At 42.8% G+C, this 19,691-nt stretch overlaps 1 protein-coding gene across 1 annotated transcript in view; it reads left to right on the top strand.

The window, feature by feature from the left end:
- Window positions 1–3,385: 3,385 nt before the first annotated feature.
- The window catches only part of numbl (NUMB like endocytic adaptor protein), an 81,226-nt gene continuing 64,920 nt past the window's right edge, over window positions 3,386–19,691 (top strand). The window contains exon 1 of the mRNA XM_061718997.1: window positions 3,386–3,767. The gene's annotated coding sequence lies outside the window, so the exon portion shown is untranslated. The remainder of the gene's footprint in view (window positions 3,768–19,691) is intronic.

The following is a 19,691-nucleotide window of genomic DNA, read 5'->3' as shown; positions in this document are numbered from 1 at the left end:
CCTACTGAACAGATCAAGATGTCATCTATAACATCTACTGTACAATCTCACAATTGGATCAGCAGGGGCTGTAAAAATGGACCAAAGCATCAAATTTGCAAAATAATTAGACTGGTAATCTACTAAAGAGAACCAAAGTATGGGATGAGCCTTTCAAGTTCAAGACTGATTTAAAATAAACTCAAGGTAGGTGGACCGACAACCAGACTAGAATAAAGCCAAAATATGGAGTAGGAACATTGGTGGCCGATTATTAGTTTTGCAAAAGAAAAAAAACCTCAACAAACCAGTTGATCCAATGTGTTATTAGCAGGTCTGCAGCCATCTGAGTTGTTTTGAGTCCTGGATCTTGATCGCTCCTGTATCAGCCAGCACATGAAGTCTAAGGGATACCCATTTCACAGGAGAGAATCTTTGCCAAGTGATACCCCACGAGTTTGTAGTGCATAATGTGTTCAGTTCTGATCTTCATGAACCAATATGTGTTTGTGGGGAAGGATGAGATTTACCTGAAGAAACTGGAGTTCTAATATCTGTATTTTTAGAGACCGATCCCATACTGGTCATTGGTTTCATGCAGATTAACAACAGTTGTCAGGAAAAACAGGGTCTACAAATGAAAAGGACAAACAGCAGCTGGCCCGGTCCTTTTAACACAAATACATTAGGTGCCGGTGGGATAATGGCTCAACTTATCCAAGCACAAAACAGCAGTGGACACTCTTCCCACACCAGTTAAAAGCAGAAAGGAGGATGAATATTAAAAGAACAAAAAGGAAAAAGGCTTTCATAATTTTAACATGAATCAGAATTTAAAAAAATAAAAAGATTGACAGACACCAGCATCTAGCAGCTCAACATGAAAGTGTCCTCTGTGAGATGAAATACCAACATCTAAAATCACCCTGATGGAAAATAAAACATGTAGCTCAATCTCAGCTTCCCTTGTTCACATCTAAAACATTTCACGACAAATAACAGATCATGTTTTTAGATTCTGCCACAAAGGGTCGGTTTAACCTGCTCGGCACCCAAAGAAAGGGGGTCCCACTTGCGCGGATGGGCTCAGCTTTATAATTTCCTGGTTCGGTCATGTGACTGTTGGGCTGACTACCTGGGCTCTTTCCTGCCCCCCCAAGGATGGCCTCGCAATCCCCACATAAACATTCACCAACAAGATAAAAATCAGCTTCATAACCTTCAAGAACAGATGTCACCCCATGCCCAGAATTACCATCCTTGAGCAGCCGGCCCAGGTTTCTTGCTCCCCCCACGTCCACTATAGTGTCACAAGGTCTCAATGATTTAATCAAATCTAGGTTAAATGAAAAGATTTTCTATATCAGTCAGTGAAGTTAAACTGTGGAACAGAATGGATTCAGAATTAAAACAATGTCCAAACATTAACCAGTTTAAAAACAAATCTAAAAATAGGATTTTCACGAGGTACAAAGAGGAAGGGGTTTAGCGGCTTTTAGGGGCCTGATATAACACTATTGGGTGAAGGGGTAGATTTGTTTATATTTATGTACAGAAATGGGCAGCTAATTGTGTATAATTGTGTAATGTGTATGTATGCATGTGTATATATATATATATATATATATATATATATATATATATATATATATATATATATATATATATATCTGCAGTTAATAGAGACAGTATAGTTTAAATAAGTATATTTATATAAATACTTATATGGGCATGTGTTTACAAATATATAGAAATATTCAACTATGTGTATGTATGTATGTATAGGTATGTGTGTGAGTATAATTACAGTATATACTACTACTACTACTACTACTAATAATAATAATAATAATAATAATAATACTGTTATTTAGCAGTGTGAGTACAGTGTGTGAGTATTTATAAATACGGGTTAAATGATTAGTGAATGGGGGTAGAATTAAATAAGTTTACACTTCTTCCTACTCCTTTTTTGCACATGTAAATTAAGATAAAGTGTTAAAATTCTTTGATTTGTTGTTTTGTTTTCTTAAACTTCTCTTGATGTGTTGTTTTTTACATGTACAAAAATAAAATAAATCAAATCAAATCAAATCAAATCAAATCAAACGCATACACATAACCTAAAAAAAAGTGATAAAATCAAGACATTTAGCTCCAGTCAACTGCCTCTATTTTGTGAAGCATCCCAGTTTAAAGGTCCATTATAATTTGAATGAATGGAAAGCTTTGCGTTTGTTTGGCAATAAAACTGGAGTTATATCGTTTGCTTAACGGCCGTGCCTCATTTTAAAGATAGGATATGAAAGTCTTTATCAGATGAGTTTGTTATTTTGGCTTTTGGGCAGATTAAGGCTGATTTATGGTTCCGCGTTACACCAACGCAGAGCCTACGCCGTAGGCTACGCCGTACCCTACGGCATAGGGCTCTGCGTCGATTTAACGCGGAACCATAAATCAGGTTTATGAAACGTCCTCCCCAACAAGGGAGGGCTGCAGTCAGGGGCGAAAATCCCGGGGGGGACAGGGGCGACAAGTCCCCCCCATTAGTAAAGCTGTCCCCCCCTAGAATAATTTGAGACAGAATTAATAATTTTGGAACAATGCAGTAGTATTTAGTAGTGATGCACCAAAATGAAAATTTGTGGCCGAAACCGAAATCGAAAATAATAATAAACAGTAAAATCTCATTACACTTAAAACAAGAGTCATCCCCAGAAAAATAACTTATTTGACAATTTTCACCTGTTTCAAGTAAATTTTCACTTGAAATAAGTAGAAAAATCTGCCAGTGCGACAAGATTTATCTTATAAGCAAAACAATCTTGTTCCACTGGCAGATTTTTCTACTTATTTTAAGTGAAAATCTACTTGAAACAAGTGAAAATTGTTGTTTTTTTTCCAGTGATGAGTCTTGTTTTAAGTGTAATGAGATTTTTTTTAACTAAAAATGAGACATTTTAACTAGAAATAAGACAAATATTCTTGTTAAGATTTTGGGTTTTTGCAGTGTATTATGTCAGATGTGCTGTATTATTGCCACCTTCCACCTAATACCATTGTTTTGTATTACTCTAAGAAAGGTCTTCTGCCTGTTTGCGAGATAGAGTTGAAAATGTCAAAATGCTGTATTAAAGGAAGGCTAAAACTTTTATTCCTTGTCCCCCCCTGGATTTATTCTCTAAAATTTTACTGTTTATTGTCCCCCCCCAACTATGAAACGGGATTTTCGCCCCTGGCTGCAGTGACCGGCGAGACGCCGCAGGGTGGCGCTATAGAGAAACACAAAACAAATGCGCTTTTTTTTCCTCCCTGTTTTTTTTTTTTCTTTTCTGGAAAACATCAATGGGGAGCGTGTATTTGCATGTGGGCCGGTGTGTGCCAATGGTTGCACTGGGAAGGCTGGGTTAGCGGGTGGAGCCGGGGGAAACGCAGCCCGTCAGGGTGCAGACGCACTCAACAACCAAAGCATCCGAGATTACTACACACGCACGCAGATTTCTGCCGAAAACCCACCCTCCAAACCCCTGATCCGTGTTCCCTCTCCCCCTTTTAGACCAGTCTGATTCCTGCTCGAGTTAGAGTCGCTGGTGTGAAGCTCTTCTCCTCCCCTGGCAGCGATCAGGTTGATCTGCGGCTCCACGTCGCCTCCTCGCATCTCTCCACCAGTGCGGATGAAGAAGCTGTTGAGAAAACACCCATAACGGATTTTTTTATTCCCCTTTTGTGTCATCTACTTGCGTCCGGGGGTCCTGGATTTCCAGGCGGATCATCCGTCGATCTCTTGGGTGAGTAGTTCGTCCAGCTGACACCTCAAACCTGCTCCTTCCATCAGTCCGGGGGAAGATGCGCTCACATGCGGGGGTTTCTGATCCCAGTTTGGGGCTGAGCTGCAGCCCGTGTCTCCTGTACCACGACGGCGGTGTGTGCCAAATGAATGAAACGCTGCATTTGTTAGAACAAACCCCCTTGAAAAACGGCCCAACATTGTCCCTGCAGGACTCTGGTCGGCGCTTCGCACAGTCACAGCAGTGGCGTCAATTCAGTGGAAGCTAAGGTATGGCAAGGTTACGAGTCACAGAACTTAACTAGAGTATCAATCAACACGTCCAGCAAATACTCATCACAGAAGTTTATGTAGCTTATCTGTGTGGTCAAGAAAATTTGAACTTTTTCAAATGCAATCTCACTCACTGCAAAAACTCAAAATCTTAACAGGAATATTTGTCTTATTTCTAGTTAAAATATCTCATTTTTAGTCATTTTTAGTCTCATTACACTTAAAACAAGAGTCATCGCCAGAAAAATAACTTATTTGACCATTTTCACCTGTTTCAAGTAAATTTTCAATTGAAATAAGTAGAAAAATCTGCCAGTGGGACAAGATTTATCTTCTCATTACAAGCAAAAAATTTTTTATTTTAAGTGAAAATCTTGGGTCTTGTCTTAAATGTAATGAGATTTTTTTAACTAAAAATTAGACAAATATTATTGTTAAGATTTTGAGTTTTTGCAGTGTAATAACTTGTGAAATCATGTTGTTCTGATTTGCATTTGTAGTTATTTTATATGTATTAAATAATAGAATAATCAATACAAATAGACAGAGTAATTCCATAAATGTATTTAAAAAACAAACATTTACATTTTCCCTTGAAGCCAAGGTGTGGCGGCTGCCATACCTTGCCATACCCAATTGACGCCCCTGAGTCACAGGAACAGAGCAGCTTCTGTGTATCCTACACAAGTCATCCAATGAAAATCTCAAACTTTGCACCCCCAGATATGGATATATACTTTTACTGCGGCTACTTGCTGGGAAATGTGCTTTATTGCATGGTAATTGGCGTGGGAATGACATGAGTGGAGCTGTAAATACTCCCATTGGCAGCTGGGTAATTGTGGATTGATTTAAATGGTGTTTGTGGACTTGGTCTCCAGGACAGTAGGGCCACTGGAGCAGGCATCCCAACCAGTGGACCTGTCTGCCTGGGATATGTTCTCTCACCTCTCCTTCATTCATCCTGCTGTTCGCTCAACTGTTTCTGGGCATGGCTGCATCCTTTTTTACAGCCTTCAAGGCTTCAACTTTTTCTTTGGAATAACACACACACACACACACACCCACACACACACACACACACACTAGGAATGGGTGATATTTTACCGTTCACGATAAACCGTCAAAAAAATTCCTCACGGTAAGAATTTGTATCTCACGGTAAAAACGATAAATTCCCGTTGATGATGTTTTTGTGTAAAGCTGATTTATGGATGGATGGAAGGAAGGAAGGAAGGAAGGAAGGAAGGAAGGAAGGAAGGAAGGAAGGAAGGAAGGAAGGAAGGAAGGAAGGAAGGAAGGAAGGAAGGAAGGAAGGAAGGAAGGGAGGGAGAAAAGAGGACAGGAAGAAGGAAGGAGAGAGCAGGAGGAAGGAAGGAAGGAAGGGAAAAAAGAAGGAAGGAAGGAAGGAAGGAAGGAAGGAAGGAAGGAAGGAAGGAAGGAAGGAAGGAAGGAAGGAAGGAAGGAAGGAAGGAAGGAAGGAAGGAAGGAAAGAAGGAAGGAGAGAGCAGGAGGGAGGAAGGAAGGAAGGAAGGAAGGAAGGAAGGAAGGAAGGAAGGAAGGAAGGAAGGAAAGAAGGAAGGAAGGAAGGAAGGAAGGAAGGAAGGAAGGAAGGAAGGAAGGAAGGAAGGAAGGAAGGAAGGAAGGAAGGAAGGAAGGGAAAAAAGAAGGAAGGAAGGAAGGAAGGAAGGAAGGAAGGAAGGAAGGAAGGAAGGAAGGAAGGAAGGAAGGAAGGAAGGAAGGAAGGAAGGAAGGAAGGAAGGAAGGAAGGAAGGAAGTATTGGAATTATCGTGATACATTTTTTAGTCCATACCGGCCATCCCTAACACACACACACACACACACGCACACACGCACACACACACGCACACGCACACGCACACACAAACAGTTGGCACATGCCTTCATATACAGGGTCTAGCAAATGCATGCAGCTCTATTGTTTGAGGGGCTCCATCTGTTCCATGACATGGCATTCCTCAGACAGCCAGTCATGCTGTTAAAGGGGGGGTGAGGGGTTGGGGTGGGGGGGTGGGGGTGGTGGGGTCCCACCCTGACCAACAGACTCAGGGCGAGGACGGTCTCATGTAGATGTATTATGAGAGTAGGTGTCTCATCCGGCCGGCCCAAGACGACTTCCTCGGACGGCAGGGTGGAGGCGAGGTTTCTGCTCGGAGCGAGCGGCTCTATATTTGGACCAGGAGGATGTCTGGCTTTCAATGTGTTTGGAAGTTGGATTTGTTCTATGAGCTGTGACAAAGTGAAGGACGGCATTATTTTGAGATGAGGTTTAGTCTAAAATCGGGCCCGGACAGAGGTTAAACTTTCCCTATAGCTGTTTTTTTTTGTTGTTTTTTTTTGCAAAGGGTAGTGCCGTGTCTGGACTTTTTCTTTAGACGTCTCTTGTAGTCGGCCCTTCTCAAGTGAACCCGGCATCTGAGAGTTCTCACGATGAGACACGCGCTCACAGCTGTCAGCTTTGTCAGGTGGCATCTGGAAAGAGTGCACAGGAAGACCGACACGAGGCAAAGGGTTGCTATGATGTGTTTTCAGCACATCGAAGATTGCTGTCCACATGCTCTCGCTCTTTAGTTTCCCCTCATTTATTACAGGGGAGTTGGGGGCGGCGGTAATCCTCATAAGAGATCCTTGTGAAGATTTATGAAGAAAAAAAATCTGTTTTAAGAACACGTCAAGAACACTTCAGCAAATTTGAGTACTGCAAGGCGACAGAGGCTGAGTGTCCTTCATCAGTAACCTCTGGGCTGTCTCAAGATGGTCCACGTCTTTGTACCTTTTGTATTAGTAACATTTACTGTTATTGGCCAACAACCCCAGTAACACATTCGTGACATTTTCGTACAAGCTCGTCACCATCAGCGACGGTCTGATGAACGATTAGGACAACAATCGGGAGGACAGCAGGGATTTTCATTCTCTAAACTGTTGCTGCCATTTCTGTCACAGAGAGACATATAGTTGCATTCATAAGCTGCATTGCCTTTGTCTTCTTGCAGTTGACATGACAGTTGAAGCTGTCAGAAATGACTGCATCTCCCCCCGACACTGGTGCAATCGTTTAACCCGGCGCCTGCTCCAAGTTTCTGTGGTAAAGCAGCAGCTAATGGGGCTACGGCCGGAGCTAGCGTAGGCTGAATGTGGTTTTAGGATGTGACGGGAGGAGCAGTTTCTCCAGACTCGGGGTTACCAGGAGGCCAGATCTGCTCTGCAGCTGGAGATCTGGAAGAAAGATGGAGGTGCTAGAAGTCCAAACTGAGCTTCTGCTGAACATAAATGTTCTGCGATGTAACTAATCACGGCTGCAACTCAGCCACCACAATCAGGACATAATTACACCAACCTTGTTCTTGCAGTGGCATGGACACACACACACACACACACACACACACACACACACACACACACACACACACACACACACAGATCTATACTCGCACACCTACACACACTCCATTTCCCATTTTAGTCCATTTCCCCTCTCCGAGTGCTCTGATGGCTGCATCAGGACTCTGCTGGCACGCTCGCACGCATGCGAAAGGGGGAGGGCTGCTTCCTCCGGGGACCACAATACAACGGGGATCAAAGGTCACCCAGCTGGCCAATCAGTGAGCTGTCTGGGTTGGATGATGGAGGAAGAGGGCGTTGCCCCCCCCCCTTTTTTTTGGTGCTGGTCAGGGTGGGTCTGCTAAACAAGCAGCTCTGCTCGCAGCCACGGCCCTGCTGCTGCTGGGAGAGTCACCGGGCCTCCGGACGTTCAGCTAGACTGCAGGTCGGGGGTTCATCCCGTTTAGAGAAGTTCATTGTTTCATGTCCAGAAGAGACTCCACGGTGAAAGATTACAAGCATAAAAGCCCCAACTGGAACTGTATAAGGCCACATGTTTATGTTCTGGCTCGGCTGGTACAGATTCTCTCCAAATGGTAGATGACGGCGTTCTGTTGGAACTGGACTTCTGTTTACATGTTTTATGTAGACGTGTGAGTGTTAAAGAAACGCAGCCAAACCAACCCTGCAGCTAAAAGTTTTAAACTGATGACAACATTCTGCCGGAGGGATTTATAGAGTAAGAAAACAAGATTTGAAGGACCAGAAAGATGTTGAGGGGAAGAGAGGGCTGAGAGCGCAGTGAAGATGAGGTAACATACGAGAAAGAAAGAAAGCAAGCAGCGCCCCGGACCAAACGGGAGGTTGGAAAGTGATCAGTCAACCTTCTCTCCTCATCACACATGATCACATCAGTCTGCACAGAGCCTCCAACCCACATGATGGACATGTCTTCCAACATTTTCATCCACGTCATCCACTCTTCCTTCCTCTCCATCACTTGCACACACACACACATTTCCACACACACGCCCTGCTATCTAATGCCTGAGTGCCTTCAGTATATGCTGAGTGGGGTTATCTGATTTCTGCAGGCGAGTTAAGCACAAACTCCTCTTCCTCCCATACAGTCCCATTACTACTCACACCATCGGCACGCTCACAGTGCAGAGGCATAAGCCCACTGCTCTGCTCGTGTGTCCGTTTGGGCCCATGTTGCGTGCTCTTATTAGCGAGCGTTATGTCATTTTGGGCTGATGAATGAGGGGAACAGTGGATGTGAGTGCCTGTCAAGCAGACGGTCATGTGTGGAGACAGTAATTTGTGTTGGCTCTGTGTAAGTCCATGCATGTGTGCAGGGGGAGGCTGGCTGGCACGTATAAATGTATATTTATAAGCATATTTGCCTGCCGACCCGCTGTTTTAATCTTCGCTTTATTGGAGATTTTTTTATTTATTTATTTAATCGAATAACAGGAAAAGTGGACAAAGCTTGGCCTTTCTTTTTAAAGATGATTGGTGTAGTTTTTCATAGATGCTCAGATTCAAGGAAATCGTGTAAAGATAACAACATGAAATTAAAGACAAGTCTCTGACAGGCCAAACAGCCCCCTCTGGGTCTAATCTGATTGATTGGATCCATATTCGTTTCCAAGCTTTTAGCTGCTGTTTAGCTTTCCTCTTGTCAATTGTTTTCCTGCGAGCTGCCCCAAATGACACCTCGCACTCACTGAACGAGTGCTTAATGCTAAATACTCCTAACTTTAACCCTTCCTCTCCATCAGGAGCACATCTGCAGCCTGGCTCAGAATGTAACAGTCATGCTACTAGCAGAGTTTTAAAGAGAAAACATGGGATGGATTTGAAGGAATAGCAGCACATTATTAATCAGCTCACCTTTTTGTGATGAATGAAGATTATTATTGCTGTTATTATGATAAATAGGATGTTTGTGCCAGGAGGCGGTTATTACAGCTTAGTGTGACTAAGAACAACTAATTCATCACATAAAATACATTGTACAAGTATGTAAAGTACAAGATGTTTGCTGATTAGATTTTCTCACAGTACAGAGACAAACACATCCACTTAGGTCCAATGTAACGCTGGCTTCTCCTCTGCAATGTTTCAGAAGAGAGATTGTTTGCAACAGACAGCAAGCAAGTTAAATCTTCCAGAGCACAGAGAGGCCTATTCACTGCGCCATGTGAAGAGTTAGAAAAAGGGGAAAAGAGGAGGGGGGGGGAGTGTGAGGTGGGGGTGTGATGGAGGAGCCGGTGACAGCATTTAAAGTGGCGTACATCTGTTTGCTGTGTGTTGTGAGGTTCTGCTGGCTTTCTTTGAGCAGACAGTCACACAGAGCGGTGGCGGACAGCTGATGCACATCGTCATCGGAGGAAAGACCTTTTCTATACGGGTGACAGTATCTTTGCGCGTGTGAGGGCTCGCCAGTTCCCTTCAGCTGACAGGAACGAGTACGTCTGGGAGATGCATCCGTGTCTGTTGGGGAAAACGAGGACTCTGTGACACAACGAAGCCAACGTTTATTCAGGCTGAAACCATCGCTGAGGAAGGTGAATATCTTGAATGGCACCACTTCAGGCAATTTATCAGATTTTGTCCGGCTCCTGGTATATATATATATATATGTGTGTATATATATATGTATATATATATATATACCGTATTTTCTGGACTATAAGCCGCTACTTTTTTCATAGGTTTTGAACTGTGCGGCTTATACAAAGGTGCGGCTATTCTGTGGATTTTTCTTCCACCGCTCGGGCGCTCTAACCGGAATTAGAATCAAAACTAAGACAAAATAAATGCAAAGAATAATACACTACTTCTTCTTTAGCAGATAGAAGTAGGTAGAAGCAGATTTCAAACAGATAAATAGATAAATAACAGTTATTTTCCTCTTGGTTCTGTCCCGTTTTAGTTGCTGCCGTGTTAAAAGACACTGTTAGGAAAGGATCTATTTAGGTACAAACATGTACATCATTTACAGTTCAAAATTCTTCTGTACATGTAGTAAATATCTAATCTAACAACATAAATATCTGCGGCTTGTATATCTTTTTTAAAAAAAATTTAAAAATAGAGCGGATGCGGCTTATATACAGGTGCAGCTTATAGTCCAGAAAATACGGTGTATATATATATATATATATATATATAAAGACTTGATATACTTATAGCAGAAGTATCAAATACCCCAAAACCGACATAGTTGATGTGTAAAATCATTTAAGATCCTTTTTATATGTCAATGGTTGGGACTAAATTAATTAACAAGCATATAGATAGATAAATCAGTGTTCATCTTGAGGTTTAATCTGTTTATTTCGAGGATGTTTTGTACACAGGAGGAGTAATTAATCTGAAATTAATGAATGAATTTGGGACAAATATATGAATAAAAATAGCACACAATACTGAACAATATTAATTGCTAAGTCCCAAGAAATATTGTGATAGAAGTCTTTTGGTGTCAAAATTGACCTCTGATGTGAAACAGGGAGTTTTTGTTGTGACTCCAGCGCTGATGACAGTCAGCGGTGCGAATGATTGGCGCAGAGGCGGACGCCAGGGGGGCGTTTTACTGCTGTGTGATGCAGCTTGTTGCTCACCTGTGGGTTAGGCATGTAAAGTGTGTGGTGATGTTACAGCAAGCGTGCCGGGGAGGCTCTGAGTTTATGAAACCTTTCTGTTTACTGCTGCTATGACTCACGGTTGCTATGGTGACACGCTCTGACAGCAACACAGCTGATTGGGAGCATCTGACTCCACATGACTGTAGTCCCTTCATCTCGCTGCCTCCGTCAGTCCATCTCGCTTGAGTTCAGCCTCTTTTCCTTATTGCTCTCTTGCTGTATTGCTGCCACATGCAGCACATATTTCCATTCCTCCTGGTTTTATTCTGTTTTCCATATTTTTCCCGCGTCATTGGACACTTTATTTTCTGCAAGATTTTCTAACCTTTACAATTCCCCCATAGGTTTTCTTATCTCATCACAGCTGCCCATCTTACATTCACCTCTCCTCTTCTTTCTCTGCCTTCTCCGTGTGCCTGTCTGTCCGTGGTGGCCATCTGTGCGCCAGATGTGGTCCACTTTCCCAGCTGTTGGCATCCCGAACAAGAGAAAAATACGATTGAAATGATCCCTTACAAGACCGGGGTGTAATCTCGGTCTCATAACGGATACATTAAAAAGAATAGCATGAAAAGGAAAAGAAAATTGCTTACAGAGCCCCAACAGAACTATTCACCAAAGCCCAACAGAAATGTTCAAGAAATACTTTATGAAACTGAAAGAGATGTGCAGCCATATCAGTAAGGACTTTATCTAGTAAAACAAATACCAGTGAGCATTTTATGCTATTGAAGATATAATGACGACAATGAAGGGGATGTACTTACCAAAAGTGAGTGCTATTTCCTCCATAGCCACATTGTTACGGAGAGGTTCGAACACACCTGCTCATTCATCTTGTATGAGTTGCTGCAAACAATTTATTAACTAATTAAGTCTGGACTGGGGCTCAGTATGCTCAATAAAAAAATGTCAGTCCACCAGTGTGTGTTTTGATTCACTTTTTTTGTTGCGGACAGTGACAGCTGTTGTTTACACCAATAACAGCGGTTTTCAGCGCTCCGGTAATGTAATATATACCGGAGCCCATCTGGACCAGTCGGTTCCCAGTGACATCACCGGTGGTTCTTCCCGTTCGGTGCAACTGTGTATTTTGGGATACAATCTAGAAAACGCCCGACAAGTTCTGCATCCTACAACTTCGACAAGTTCCTAGTGTGCAGTCTCAAGACAGAGGGAGTGTTTTATTCAGCAATTATATTAAAAGAAGTTCCACTCTGAAAGCACCTATTGTGATATGAGAGGTATGCATTCATTAGGGACCACAAAGATGCACAGGCACGTTCAGGTCAGTTCAGTTCAGTTCTTCAGCACCAGTTCACAGTAAAAGCATGTATTTCACTTTAATCCATTTCTAAACCAGTTCATTCAAACTCAATCTGATGGTTATAATGATATTCATGCAGCCCAGCTAAGGAAGCCAACAGTTTGCAGAGCAACTTAACATAGTTTAAATTCCCCGTCTTGAGCGTGATTGGAGTGGCAGGTCACAATGGAGAGGAAGAACTCCCTTTCCAACAGGAAGACGCCTCCAGCATGGTTCAGGAAGGGCAACCCTCAGTCGGCCGAGCGCTGCAACTGTCAGGCACGTAAATAATGATACTGGTTTTACCCCTGAGCCGCATGCTTCCACATCTCCTACATAGGGATGGGCGGTATGGACTAAAAAATGTATCACGATAATTTCTGGCATTTATCCTGATAACGATAAAAATGACGATAAAAAAAATACCAATTCAACTCCACCTTTTCAACTATAAATCTATCTCGCTCTCAGATCCGCCATGTTTGTTACACAAAAACGTAATCAACGGAATTTATCCTTCTTTCTTTCTTTCTTTCTTTCTTTCTTTTCTTTCTTTCTTTCTTTCTTTCTTTCTTCTTTCTTTCTTTCTTTCTGGCTCATTTCTTCCTTCCTTCCTTCCTTCCTTCCTTCCTTCCTTCCTTCCTTCCTTCCTTCCTTCCTTCCTTCCTTCCTTCCTTCCTTCCTTCCTTCCTCCTTCCTTCCTTCCTTCCTTCCTTCCTTCCTACCTTCCTTCCTTCCTTCCTACCTTCCTTCCTTCCTTCCTTCCTTCCTTCCTTCCTTCCTTCCTTCCTTCCTTCCTTCCTTCCTTCCTTCCTTCCTTCCTACCTTCCTTCCTTCCTTCCTTCCTACCTTCCTTCCTTCCTTCCTTCCTTCCTTCCTTCCTTCCTTCCTTCCTTCCTTCCTTCCTTCCTTCCTTCCTTCCTTCCTTCCTTCTTTCCTCCTGCTCTCTCCTTCCTTCTTCCTTCCTCTTTTCTCCCTTCCTTCCTCCTTTCCTTGTTTTTCTCCCTTCCTTCTCCCCTTTCGTTCCTTCGTTCCTTTGTTCGTTCGTTCCTTCCTTCCTTCCTTCCTTCCTTCCTTCCTTCCTTCCTTCCTTCCTTCCTTCCTTCCTTCCTTCCTTCCTTCCTTCCTTCCTTCCTTCTTTCCTCCTGCTCTCTCCTTCCTTCCCTTCCTCTTTTCTCCCTTCCTTCTCCCCTTTCGTTCCTTCTCCCCTTTCGTTCCTTCGTTCCTTCGTTCCTTCGTTCCTTCCTTCCTTCCTTCCTTCCTTCCTTCCTTCCTTCCTTCCTTCCTTCTTTCCTCCTGCTCTCTCCTTCCTTCTTCCCTTCCTCTTTTCTCCCTTCCTTCCTCTTTCCTTGTTTTCTCCCTTCCTTCTCCCCTTTCGTTCCTTCGTTCCTTTGTTCGTTCGTTCGTTCCTTCCTTCCTTCCTTCCTTCCTTCCTTCCTTCCTTCCTTCCTTCCTTCCTTCCTTCCTTCTTTCCTTCCTTCCTTCCTTTCCTTCCTTCCTTCCTTCCTTCCTTCCTTCCTTCCTTCCTTCCTTCCTTCCTTCCTTCCTTCCTTCCTTCCTTCCTTCTTTCCTCCTGCTCTCTCCTTCCTTCTTCCCTTCCTCTTTTCTCCCTTCCTTCCTCCTTTCCTTGTTTTCTCCCTTCCTTCTCCCCTTTCGTTCCTTCGTTCCTTTGTTCGTTCGTTCGTTCCTTCCTTCCTTCCTTCCTTCCTTCCTTCCTTCCTTCCTTCCTTCCTTCCTTCTTTCCTTCCTTCCTTCCTTCTTCCTTCCTTCCTTCCTTCCTTCCTTCCTTCCTTCCTTCCTTCCTTCCTTCCTTCCTTCCCTTCCTTCCTTCCTTCTTTCCTCCTGCTCTCTCCTTCCTTCTTCCCTTCCTCTTTTCTCCCTTCCTTCCTCCTTTCCTTGTTTTCTCCCTTCCTTCTCCCCTTTCGTTCCTTCGTTCCTTTGTTCGTTCGTTCCTTCCTTCCTTCCTTCTTCCTTCCTTCCTTCCTTCCTTCCTTCCTTCCTTCCTTCCTTCCTTCCTTCTTTCCTCCTGCCTTCACCTTCCTTCCCTTCCTCTTTTCTCCCTCCTTCTCCCCTTTCGTTCCTTCTCCCTTTCGTTCCTTCGTTCCTTCGTTCCTTCGTTCGTTCGTTCGTTCCTTCCTTCCTTCCTTCCTTCCTTCCTTCCTTCCTTCCTTCCTTCCTTCCTTCTTTTTTCCCTTCCTTCCTTCTTCCCTTCCTTCCTTCCTTCCTTCCTTCCTTCCTTCCTTCCTTCCTTCCTTCCTTCCTTCCTTCCTTCCTTCCTTCCTTCCTTCCTTCCTTCCTTCCTTCCTTCCTTCCTTCCTTCCTTCCTTCTTCCTTCCTTCCTTCCTTCCTTCCTTCCAAAAATCAGTTTTACACAAAAACATCATCAACAGTAATTTATAATTTTTACCACGAGATGACAAATTCTTAACGTGAGGAATTTTTTTTACGGTATATCGTGAACGATAAAATATCGCCCATTCCTACTCCTACAACAAACTATTCAAAACGTTCGAATAGTTTGGCACTACTGGCAGTTATAATGTATCTAAACATATGTGCCAAATACGACATGCTGGTTTTTTGCCCCTTAAGATGAGATTGTTTATATTTGTGGCAGAAGGTAGCCTGTGGATGGACCGACTTTAGCTGATTAACTCCTAACATGCATTTGTCTTGAAATAACTGGCTTATTCACAGCACACACTTTCCTCACACTCGTGCAAGTCATGCTAGGAAAGGCTGCTATATATTGTGTCAGCATTAGAGGCTCTTTTCAGATTCCTATTGTGCAGTAAGATGCTGAAAAGTAAATACCTGGAAAACTGAGAAGTCCAAATCCTCTAAACTGATTCTCACGTGACGGCAGCTATTTTCAGGAGCAGATGCATGCGGCTGCAGGCCAGGAGGAGAGACGTGAGGAGTCATTGTAGGTGCTGGTGAGGCGAACAGAGAGATGAAAGGAGTGCAGTATGGAGGAGGGAGAGGTGTCTCATTTCGCAGGCCGGTTGCAGTAAATGCCCGTGTGGAGACGAGCCCAGCATGTGGGAGATGCACGGTGCTGATGGTCTTAGCATTTTCAATGGACTGATCCTGTCGTGACTTGAAGCTGAGGCAGATACTTTGTGAAAAGGTCAACGGCGAAGCGGTGACCGACTGAGTGGAAGTCGTGACAAAAATACCACACAATGCAGGAAGCTGTGTCCAGCCCACCAGTCCACCAGCTCTGATGGTTTCCTTAATCATTCTTGACTTTATTCTATTCTCTCACAGCCCGTTTCAGTCGTCCCCCATTCATTTAGTTTTTTTCATACACCCCCCCCTTCTCCCTCGGTCTCCTTTGGTCAGGGGAAGTGGCAGTCCCAGCCTGCTGGCTTCCAAAGGAACAGGCTTGTCATTGTCTGTCTGTACTTTAGGAAGATGAGTAGCCAGTCTTCCCAGTAAGCTCGGCGAGTCCAGTAGGGTTTCAGGATTTCACTGTTACTAGCCAAGTATCCAGAACGCCAGTAAATCAGCCGGCAGCTTGGAGGCGAGGGCCTCCGTGGTCTGCACAGCCAGCCAGTCAGGTAGCTCGTGGAGCATCACGTGACTCTGAACCAGACCGGACAAGAAAAACAGTGTGAAAACATACACAGAACATCTGTAGATGCCAGTGATTGTCCTCCAAGTACAGTAAAAATACACAGTGACGTTAAAGCTGAACACCGTCATCTACGTGTACTCTACTCGCTGGAATTCCAAAATGTGAAATCATAGCAACTCAATTTATCACTTTGTGACACTAACTTGGAGCGGCCAGTGGGAACTGTACCCGTACGTGACAGGATGACATTTAATCGCCATCAGATTTGGCTTTTCTTTTGTTTGTAAAATGTAATTTAATCATAAGGTTTCTTTTGTGACTTCAGCAAAGCAGTAAACTGAGAGTTAAGTGTGTTGGAGAAAATAAAGTTCTGCCTTATGCACACAGTTATGGGAGGGAAAGGTTTTGTCTTTGTTTTTTTTTTATTTTCCATCAGAGAATACAATAATTTGAAAAAGAAAGTACACCCTCTTTCAATCGTATATGTAACTATGTAATAAAAACAAAGCCAAAATGCAGGAACAACGTGTGAAAAAGTAAGTACACACCCTAACATTTAGTAGTTTACGGAACCATCTTCAGTAGGGTTGCCACCTTTCAGAAATAGAAATAAGGGACGTCCTGATTTCAGCAGCGCAGGAGCAAAAAAAAAAGCCCCAAAACTTCTAAACTGAATAAAAATGTGTTTATTTTATATGAAAAAACAAAATGCTTTGATTTAAAGTTTAAAGTGCTGTAATAGCATTGAACTTGCATGACTGTACAGACAGACAACCATACTAGCAACTGAAATAGCCTCCTATGCTATGTATGTCCACATCAGCCCAGATGTAATATAGCCTACAGGTGAAGAATATGCTGTAAAAGTTAATTTATTTCAATAATTCAACTAGAATATGGTGTAAAAGTTAATTTATTTCAATAATTCAACTAGAATATGGTGTAAAAGTTAATTTATTTCAATAATTCAACTAGAATATGGTGTAAAAGTTAACTTATTTCAATAATTCAACTAGAATATGGTGTAAAAGTTAACTTATTTCAATAATTCAACTAGAATATGGTGTAAAAGTTAATTTATTTCAATAATTCAAATAGAATATGGTGTAAAAGTTAACTTATTTCAATAATTCAACTAGAATATGGTGTAAAAGTTAATTTTTTTCAATAATTCAACTAGAATATGGTGTAAAAGCTAATTTATTTCAATAATTCAACTAGAATATGGTGTAAAAGTTAATGAAAATACGGTACAAATCGTGTCCCGTATTAGTTCAATACGGGACGCAGCATTTTTTTCTCAAATAAAGGACAATTCCGTATTTTACGGGACGGGTGGCAACCCTAATCTTCAGCAGCATTTAGTTAACTTGTCTGTGTGACGTGATCATCTTCTCACTGAACATCAGACACATTTCAGCCAACTTTTATTTGTAAGGTTTTTTCTGTTCATCTGTGTTTGCTGGCACTACTGCATACGTCTCTTAAGGTCCTTCTGCAGCACTTCCGTTAAAGGTATGATCTTTGACCGGGCCATTGCAGTTATGCATCATGTTGTAGATTATCTTATGTGCTTTGGGCTCATAGTACTGGGGCATGAAAGCCTGGTGGATCAGACAGACATGTAGAAAGCTGTAGGATTTGAAAATGATCCATGGGGCCTCTCAGTCCAAGAGGAGGCACCAACATGTGTAACACAGCTAGCAGCTAGCATTAGTCAGACATACATTATCATGTTCTGGTTACTTGTTGTAAAGCTTACTTTACTGTTAGAGTAGGTTTACCAGATGCCTCTTACCATTTGTAAGTGAAATGGGCCTCATCCACCACAATCCCTCGGGGAGACCTTGGTGGCCAACATGTCTCACCATTTTGTTGGCATAAGCCAGGATTCAGGCCTACAGCTGGGGGGGAATAACAGCTGGTACTGGGCACTTTAAATCTCACTCAAATATGTTTGCCTCTTTCACTTGCGCCTCCATCAGGGCCCTTCAACAAGGAGACAACAACAACCACCGCTGGGTTTTCACTGACCGGTAAATGAACCTTTGCTGTAAACTCTCGGCAAGTGTGCCGTCTTCTGTTCAATTTTTGAAGAAAAAGTCAGAATCTTTAATTGTCGATAGGGATGGGCGGTATGGACTAAAAAATGTATCACGATCATTTCTGGCATTTATCCCGATAACGATAAAAATGATGATAAAAAAATACCAATTCAACTCCACCTTTGTAACTATAAATCTATCTCCCTCTCAGATCCGCCATGTTTGTTACACAAAAACCTCATCAACAGGAATTTATCCTTTTTTCTTTCTTTCTTTCAGGCTCATTTCCTTCGTTCCTTCGTTCCTTCGTTCCTTCCTTCGTTCCTTCCTTCCTTCGTTCCTTCGTTCCTTCGTTCCTTCCTTCCTTCCTTCCTTCCTTCCTTCCTTCCTTCCTTCCTTCCTTCCTTCCTTCCTTCCTTCCTTCCTTCCTTCCTTCCTTCCTTCCTTCCTCCCTTCTTTTTTTCCCTTCCTTCCTTCTTTCCTTGTTTTCTCCCTTCCTTCCTTCTTCCCTTCCTATTTTCTCCCTTCCTTCCTTCTTTCCTTGTTTTCTCCCTTCCTTCCTTCTTTCCTTGTTTTCTCCCTTCCTTCCTTCCTTCCTTCCTTCCTTCCTTCCTTCCTTCCTTCCTTCCTTCCTTCCTTCCTTCCTTCCTTCCTTCCTTCCTTCCTTCCTTCCTTCCTTCCTTCCTTCACGGACGTTGTGCGTGGATTTAACACAGAACCATAAATCATCTTTACACAAAAACATCAACGGGAATTTATCGTTTTTACCGCGAGATGACAAATTCTTATCGTGGGGAATTCTTTTGACGGTTTATCGTGAACGGTAAAATATCGCCCATTCCTAATTGTCGATGATAAAACCTTTTCAAAACACTCCTTAGCTACAGTCATCTACACTGTTTACATCCAGATTATGTCGCCACTCTGTCATCATCATCCTGAACCCGCCCAGAGACTCTCTCTACAATGAGACTGATTTGATTGGCTCCCCAAGACTTCTCTGCATAGTTAATGAGCACCAAGGAGTGGTAGCTGGACGTACATGCAAATGTGAATTTACTGGCAGTACATCTAGATTTCTAGGCTAGTTGCATCACCCATTTATTAGCAAACAACAAATTGTCTCACATTTCACTCGAGAAAACCTGAGTTTATGGTGAAAACCACAGAATAGTTGATTCCCTGACTGCAGGGTGCCCATGTCCTGTGACTGCAGAACAAGCCCTCTGAGCTTGACAGCTGATGAGAAGTGTTTTTGCTTTTGCCTGGTGTGGTGCTGTGCCTTATCATTAAACCTCTTTTCTTTGACCTCATCTGTCCGAGGAACATTTGTCAGAAGTTTTGTGGTTTGACAGGCTGCACATTTTCAAACCTTAGCTGTGATGTCATGCTCTTGAACAGACAAGGCTTTCTCCTGGCAACCCTTCCAAACAGCCCGTACTTGTTCGTCCTATTCCTAATTGTATTGTCATGAACTTTAACATTTGGCTGCTAAACGAGGCCTGAACAGTCTGAGATATAGTTCATGGATTTTTCTTTTCTTCTCTGCTCCTCAGAGCTTTTCACGGCCTGACCTTGGGATGAACTTGCTGGGACATGCATGACTGGAACGATGATCAAATGTCGTGACTGTTTTCTCCCTGTGATAAATGTGTGTATTCTCTCTGAAGAATGATGGACTTCAGACTTCAGACTCTCCCCAGATTGATCAGCAACAAT

The sequence above is a fragment of the Cololabis saira genome, chromosome 4 (genome assembly GCF_033807715.1).
Source record: "Cololabis saira isolate AMF1-May2022 chromosome 4, fColSai1.1, whole genome shotgun sequence".
Lineage (NCBI taxonomy): Eukaryota > Metazoa > Chordata > Actinopteri > Beloniformes > Belonidae > Cololabis > Cololabis saira.
This window is presented reverse-complemented; position numbering and strand designations above follow the sequence as displayed.